This window comes from Vicugna pacos, chromosome 13, assembly GCF_048564905.1.
Source record: "Vicugna pacos chromosome 13, VicPac4, whole genome shotgun sequence".
In the NCBI taxonomy this organism is placed as follows: Eukaryota; Metazoa; Chordata; class Mammalia; order Artiodactyla; family Camelidae; genus Vicugna; species Vicugna pacos.
In genome coordinates, this window is record NC_132999.1 from 26,415,258 (window position 1) to 26,422,888 (window position 7,631).

A 7,631-nucleotide genomic window follows, 5' to 3' on the forward strand; every position below is an offset into this window, starting at 1 on the left:
TACTTCACTTAACTTCAGTTCCATCCATGTTGCTGCAAATGGCATTATTTTATTCTTTTTATGGCTGAGTAGTATTCTATTGTATATGGATAACACAACTTCTTTATCTAGTCATCTGTCGACGGACATTTAGGCTGTCTCCCTGTCCTGGCTATTGTAAACGGTGCTGCTATGAATGTTGTGGTACATGTATCTTTCCAAATTAGAGTTTCTTACAGGTATATGCCCAGGAGTGGGATTGCTAGCTCACATGGTAACTCTATTTTTAGTTTTTAAAGGAATCTCCACACTGTTTTCCCTAAAGGCTGCACGTAACTACATTCCCACCAGCAGTGCAGGAGGGTTCCCTTTTCTCCACACCCTCTCCAGGATTTATCATTTGTGGACTTTTTAACGATGGCCATTCTGACCAGTGTAAAGTGGTACCTCACTGTAGTTTTGATTTGCATTTCTCTGATAATTAGTTATACTGAACATTTTCCCCATGTCCCCATTGGCCATTTTCATATCTCATTGAATCTTGATGAGGTAGGCGCTACTATTTTCCTAGACAGAGGGGGAAAAAGAGGGAAAACTGATACCCGGAGAACCTGACCTGCCCAGTAACGTACAGCTAACAGGGGACAGGGAATATGAAGCAGGATTTGAACCCAGGGAGCTTGGCCCCAAAGGCTGCTTGCTGGGAAATATGATGGTGCCCTGTGCCCACTCAAATCCTCTGCATTGTTTCTAAGTCCCTGGAATGTGTGGTGTGAGCATATTTTCCGTAGAAACAAGGAAAGGACTGAATTTTCTGTCTTCGATGACTTTGGACTGTCAAAGGCCAGCGAGAGTTTAGGGCAAGTTTATTTAGCTCTCCGAGCATCAGGACGAGGTGGGGCGGTGGGGGCACCGTCCTTTGCTGACAGTGGATAACACTTACTATTACCTCTGCTCATCCCTTCCTGCCCTTCTGCCTTCTCGCCCCTCGCTCCACTACCCTGGGGGCTCCTTCAAGCAGGGCCGCTTCCTCGGGGGAAACAGGATGTCTTCCAAAGGCTTGGGCCAGGTCTCTGGGGTCTCGGGGTGGGAAGAGGCTGCCTAATTGGTTGACACGGAGCTAGGCACCAGAGAGGAAGTGATGTTTCCGGGAGCTGAGGAAACCGCCATTTCCTCCTCCAGCAGGAAGCAGCCTTGGCCGTTCTCAGCGGCCCCCCCGCCCCCTCAATGGCCGGGCCGTGTGGAGCAGTGCAAACCACAGCCTGGCAGTGACTCAGATCTGCCTCCTGCAGTTTAACAATCTCCCAGTCAAAATAAACTGGCTCCTCAGGTCTCCAGGGCACGGTTAAGGTAATAATTGAGAGAGAGAGAGAAGTCAGAGGCCTGCTTGTAGCACAAAGGCGTGCAGAGGCTTTTAAAATACCAGGCGGCTATTGGCTGCTTGTACCTCATGAAAGCGGTTGCTCTGAAACGTTGCGAAGACAAGCAGACCCAGAGATTCAATTACGATTTCTCAAGCAGCCAGTGTCCACCTCCTGAGCACCTGGACTGATGGGGCTCGGGGAGATTGCTGAGCCTCTCAGTATGTACGTGGAGAAGTTTTCAACAGGAACGCGGCATGATTCGGTAGGAAGGAGGCTGGAAAATGAATCAGAGATAACTGGGTTCAGACTTGAACTTCACCACACACGCGCCTTCGAGACGGTCACAACCTGGCTGGCCTGTGCTTCCCTCAGGCCACACAACCCGCCCCGTTCACCTCACAAAGCTGCTCTGCAGTCAGCCTTGATGCCTTCTTTCCTTTATTTCCTCTTGTCTACTGGTTCCTGAGCCCTGGAGATCCCCTCCCTCTCTCCCTCGTTCCTCCACTCCTGCTGTAATAGTTTACTGAGCACTTACTTAATGTCTGGAAGTGAGCTCGCCCTTTGGAGACTCAACAGGGAAAGACAGTTTACATTCATTAGAGAGAGCGGCTAACAAACAGGGAAACACATGAGATAACGGTATGCTGTGCTCACGGCCACGGAGGACAGCAGGATAGGCTTTGACAGAAAGCGGTTTGGGGGGAGGGGTTACTCTACACGAGGGGGCGGGGCCTCTGAGGGGGGGAGGTGGGGCTACCGTTCGCTGATTTAATGTGTGTGTGTTCGGGATTCTTGATAGTCGACATGTGGTGGTGAGCCAGACAGTCAAGGTCTCTGCTGTCATGGAGCTGATATTTTGGAGGTGGGAACGGAGGAAAATAAACCAACAAAGAAAATCAGTTATTGATAAACACTCTGCAGAGAATGAAGTCAAAGCTGGGTCACAGAGTGCAGTAGCTGGGTGATCAGGCCGAGGAAACCACAGGGCAGAGGGCCTATGGCCAGAAGGGGCCTGCTGGTTAGGCAAAAAATGGAATGAAGTGTCCCTGGGACCCATACCTGGATGTTCCCCATGCCTCGCCGGTCATACTCATTGCTGCGCAGATCACAGCGGCTCTGAGTCTCCTCTCTGTTTACTTGTGAGAATTCCAGCCGGTTCCAGAGTGTCTCCTTCTCGGGGAGTGCTTAAATAGTCTGCAGCCTGGGCATGGCTCACCGCTGCCCCGGGAGCTGCCAAGCCCTGCCTGGAGGTGGTCTCCTGGGGGACGCTGATGAGGGAGCTGGGTGTCTAACAAAACTGATGTCTAGCTAAATGCAGCTGACTTGCAGAGATGTGGGTCCGGCCTGTGATGCAGCGGGACCCCCTGGGGACTCCCCGCCTCTGGGAAGCATACAATGTACTAGAGACAGATCTAGGTTTACTGGCTCAAAAAAAAAAAAAAAGAAAGAAAGAAATTAGAGTGTCTGCTGTGTGCTAGATTGGTGTGAGGGGCTGGTAATACCAGGGTGAATGAAAGTCCACCTTGCCTTCATCACTCACTGATCTTATAGGTGGGTAGGCCTTGAACACCGAGGTAGGGTGTGTTTGGACGCGATTCAAAGTACACCGGGAGGTGCCTGAATCACCCAGGAGACTTTCTGTGGCAGGTTACAGACCACCTAACCCACACTGGCATGGCAGGAGGGTTTATTGGTTCCCCATAAATGAAAGGCTGAGAGGTAGGTAGGCTTCAGATGTGGTCCCATCAGGGCTCCAGCTCCGTGTCTCTGTGATTCCCCCGCCTTGGTCCTCCTTCCATAGGTGTCCCTCCAGGTCACAAAGGCTCAGGGACTGTGCTTTTAAATTCATATCCTGGAAGGACAGAGTGAGAGAAAGGCCAAGAGCAGATTATTACTCCCCATCACCTCAAACAATATTCAATACTGAGCTTCTAACTAATGGCCTCTCCTCATACTCCACTCAGTCTCTGCAGCCCGATCTCTGTGGCCAAGAGAATGCCATGAGGATTACCAAATCCTGCAGCAGGGCCAATGGGACCCCCAGGATCGGCCAAACCCTGGGAAGACGGGCGGGCAGGACGGATGCTGGGAAATAACCATAATGCCTACCACCAGGGGCTGATTTCAAGTTGCAAGTTGGTATAACCTGATTTACATTTGGAAAAATCACTCTGCACTGGAGCAGGGAAAAGGAGGAAGCAGGGAGACCCACTTGGAGCTCTTCCAGTGGGAGCTGGTGGTGGCTGGGCCCAGGGCGGGAGGCAGGGGAGACAGAGCCAAAAGAACAGGTTTGCCTCCTGTCTCTGTCCCTTAGCAGTTGAGTGGCAGTGGTCCATATCTTCACTTCACTCCATCATTTTCCAAATTCATAACATGGTTGTATAAACTTTCAGCTTTTGGGATTTGAGAGATACATTAGAACAGCCTGCCACAGGGATGGTCCTCAGAAGAAGCATGATTAGTATTAATGTCCAAACTCCTTAGGCTGACATCCAAGTGCCTTCATGTTTCTGGACTCAAATCACTCCAGGTAGGGGAAGGCGTAGGGGAAGGCGCAGGGAAGTCTCCAGGGTTTGACCAACGCAAGTGCTCTTCCCATCACATGGTGGAACCTTCCAGAATGGGGAAAAGCTACCTGTGGCCACTCATGAAACTCCTGTTTTGTTCCCAGGGGATTTTATCTCCAGTCCTACCAGTGAGTGTCCACATCTTGACCAGCACAGAGGGTGGTTTGTCATGTTGTTAGCCTGCAGACATTGCCAGAAGAATGCGGGTTGGCTCAGTACACTTTAATGAGTAAGAAACAAACCAGCTTGCTCAAATTTCCAGGAATTTTTCTCCTGAACTGAGTTGCAATGTGGTTTTTGCCAATCCCCAAAGCCAGTGTCCTGAGCCTAGGAAAGCCCCCTGCTTTTCACTGTCACTCCAAAATGTTTTCACCAAAAATCAGTAGGTTGCATGTTTTCCTTGAGAATAACAATTCTGCAGAGTAAAATAGTGGCTCAGTCTGCAACGGGGGTTTGAATTCCTGGCGGGAAATGAGTCCGCACTCATCTGGAGTTGGGGGGGGCAGCACTATTTGTTTTTAGTTTGGTTTCAAGTGGGGGTGGTGGGAACCCACGAGTTTGAGGATTAGACTGACCTGGGCTTGAGTCTCATCCCTGCCACTCATTAGTTGTGAGATTGTTCATTCCGTTAAATCAGGCCAGATACTGCGGATAAAAACTACAAAACCCACTCCTAAGAAATGACTCTCTAACACGAGATACAGAGAAGTAGATTATAATCGAGTATAGGTGAGAAAAAAAATGGAAGCAGGGGGTTATAAGAGTGCAGGGAGGGGGCACTAAATCCAGTCTTGTTGTGGGGGAAGTCACGGAGGGCTTCCTGAAAGAAGCCTAGAGGCATAAAGCCTCATTAAGGAAGAGGGATTAGCCAGGAGAAGGGGAAGGGTAGGGGCAGCAGGGACGGTGCTACTGGCAGAAGAAAGTGCACCCAAAAGTCTGGAGGCAAAAGTGAGTTGGAGTATGATGGGGTGGTGGGGGCAGCCTGCGGAGAGATGAGCAGGGGCTGAGTAATGAGAGCCCGGAGAGCCATTTTTGTTTCAGCTCTATCTGAGGACAAGGGGGAGGTGTTGGAGGGTTTGAAGCAGGGCAAAGGCATGGGCACACGTGCATTTTACAGCACTTTTAGCTGCTGTGTGAAGGAGAGACTGAAGGAGAATGCGGCAGGAAGTGGGGACCAGGGCACTGAGGCTGAAATGATGGAGCCTGGATTAAGGCTGTGGGTTGGAGAGAGTGATACCAGGAATCGAGGGATATTTGGGATGTGCTTACTTGATCTCAGAGAATGAATGGAATATTATGCACCAGACAGTCTAATTGCTTCATTCTATTTCTTGTAATGTCCTTGTGAGGAGGTATGGTTCCACGCGGTTAAACAACTTGTCCGCAATAGTGAAGACAAGGTGGGGGTCTAGCTCAGCGGTAGAGCATTTGACTGCACAATAGTGAGTACAGAGGGCAGAATTCAAGCCCAGCTCTGTATACCCCCAAAGCCCTCATTTTTCGCCACTAGATCATGCTGCTTCTGAAGTCAAATATAATGACGTATTGCTTATCATGTTTATGGCATGGAAGTTATGCCAGTTCTAAAGGATTTAAGCAGAGTGATACACGTGCAGACTGAAGAAAGTTGATGACCAGTATCTTTGTGAGTATCCCGGTGACCATCCCCATCTACCTCCGTCTGTCATAGACCCTCTCCATCACCCTTGCCGGGAATTCAGCTGGGTCAACTGCCACCTTCACTAGGATGGCTTCCGGGGTGGACCTCCTTCTCCAGCAGAACTAACAGCCCTCGTTACTCTCTTACCCTTGCATGTTTGCAAGTCTGTTTTGCCCACTTGGTCCAGAGGCTCCTTGAGGACACAGACAGTGTTCTCATCACTGCATTATTCCCAGAGCCCAGATAAGGAGAGTAGACTCACTAAAGATCGGATGCATGGATGACTGCAAGGAGATCACGGTCGTGATAATAGAATCTGTTCTGGTGGAATGTGTGGGTGAAGTCTCTGTTGGTGTCCGTTATGCCCGATGTCCTTCTTTTTGCCGCATGTGGTTTCTTCTCTTGTCTTGTGAAATCATACTTTCTGTTTGTGTCCCCTCTGCCCCTTTGGAGCCGAGACTGCACTGCAGTCTTGAATTGTATTTAGTGCAGTTCTTCCTTTGCTGTTGTTCGCTTGGTCCTTTGGACAAATTACATGTTTCTCCTAGCCTGGCTTTAATCATCACAACCTTGAAGCCTCATCAAACTCTCTGCCCCATCTCAAACCAGTGCTTAAAGGCCACTCTTACCCTCAGAAGAAATGGTATAATTTTCATAAACATGGGTCACTGCCCCCTTGCATCAATGTAGATGCGAAACCACCACTTAACAAGATGTACCAGGAACACAGAATGTCTGGACCAAGTCTCCGGACAACAGTATTCTTTCCCCTTTTTGTAGTCCTGTGAAATTGCTCTCCCAAAATATTCCTAATGTTTTATTTACTTCAGCTTTGGGTTTATTTTGGGAGAAACTTTCCTGAATCTGAGTCTTCGGATGTGATTCTTATCCTGGTCACATCCTGGGGAGTTATTTTGTGACCTGTTTGAATGGGCTCTGGCTCTTCCAGGGAAGCCCTGGCGCTGAGGAAGAGGCCAGAGGATGTCACCTCCCGAGGGCAGGACAAAGATGACCAACCACCCCCCCGGGTGGAAGTGCTCCCCAAAGGAAGGCCTGTGTCCCGCACACTCCGGACGGCGGTGGGGGTGAGCCCAGCTCAGACTTTATCAATTATCTATTCCGGAGACGGCTGGCTGTGTCTCATAGTTTCCAGCATCTGAGTGATTTGTGAATATTAGGAATTCAGACACTGGATGATGAAAACCGCCAGTGCTGGGAATTTTCTCATTTCAGGAAATTTTGGTGGTGAGGCATGCTGGAACCTCACCAGCAGGCGGACCAAAGGGGAGGAAGTCCAGACAGGGGCTGGGACTAGAACTGTGGGAACTGACCAGAAGGCAGTGCAAGGATGTGGCTTTCTCATCAGACAGATCTGTACAGGAATCCTGCTTCCCTGAGCCTCAGTTTCTTCACGGGCAAAACGGGGATGGTGATACCTGCCTCCTGGGAGTGTTGTGAGAAGTAAATTCAGTCCCGTCATGCCTGACACATAGTCAGGCTCGGGACATGTGAGTTCCACTCTGTACAGAAGTGAGGTGGACGGAGGTGTGGTCCAGGCTAGGCGGGTCTGGGTTGAGGACAGGTGGTAGTCACTGGCCCATCTAAGCCAGTACGTGGTGTTCAGGGGTCTGGGTCTGACTCTTAGACGTGGGGGATGTGCTGGCCAAGGTCAAACAGGTTGTCAGAATCACCAGGTTCCAGGCAGGCCTTTAATTCAAACTGATCCCTGAGGAAGCTCCTGTGGCCCCACGTTCATCCCAGAGGGTATCGTAGAGGGCGGCAGTTCTCTGAGTGTGGTCTGGGGACCCAGCAGGAAGCTGAGACACTGTCAGGCATCCATGAGATCGAGATTATTTTTAGATTACTACGAAGATTTTACTTGCCCTTTTCATTGAGTCAGTGTTTGTACAGTGTAGAAGCCACAATGGGTAATAATGTGTAATCCTATTAACAGTGGGTAATTCACACACTTGATTTAGTGTGAATCAAGGCGATGGTACCAAACTGGAGTTGTAATCACTGACTCTTCACCACCACACAAGCACATGAAAAAAGGAAAAA

At 49.7% G+C, this 7,631-nt stretch overlaps 1 long non-coding RNA gene across 1 annotated transcript; it reads right to left on the reverse strand.

Moving 5' to 3' along the window:
- Positions 1 to 828: 828 nt before the first annotated feature.
- Positions 829 to 2,022, reverse strand: LOC140700906 (uncharacterized). The gene is made up of 2 exons (XR_012079658.1): positions 1,879 to 2,022; positions 829 to 1,617 (listed from the first exon to the last, which is right to left on the reverse strand). It is a non-coding gene; the product is annotated as an uncharacterized lncRNA (long non-coding RNA).
- Between the last annotated feature and the right edge of the window lie 5,609 nt (positions 2,023 to 7,631).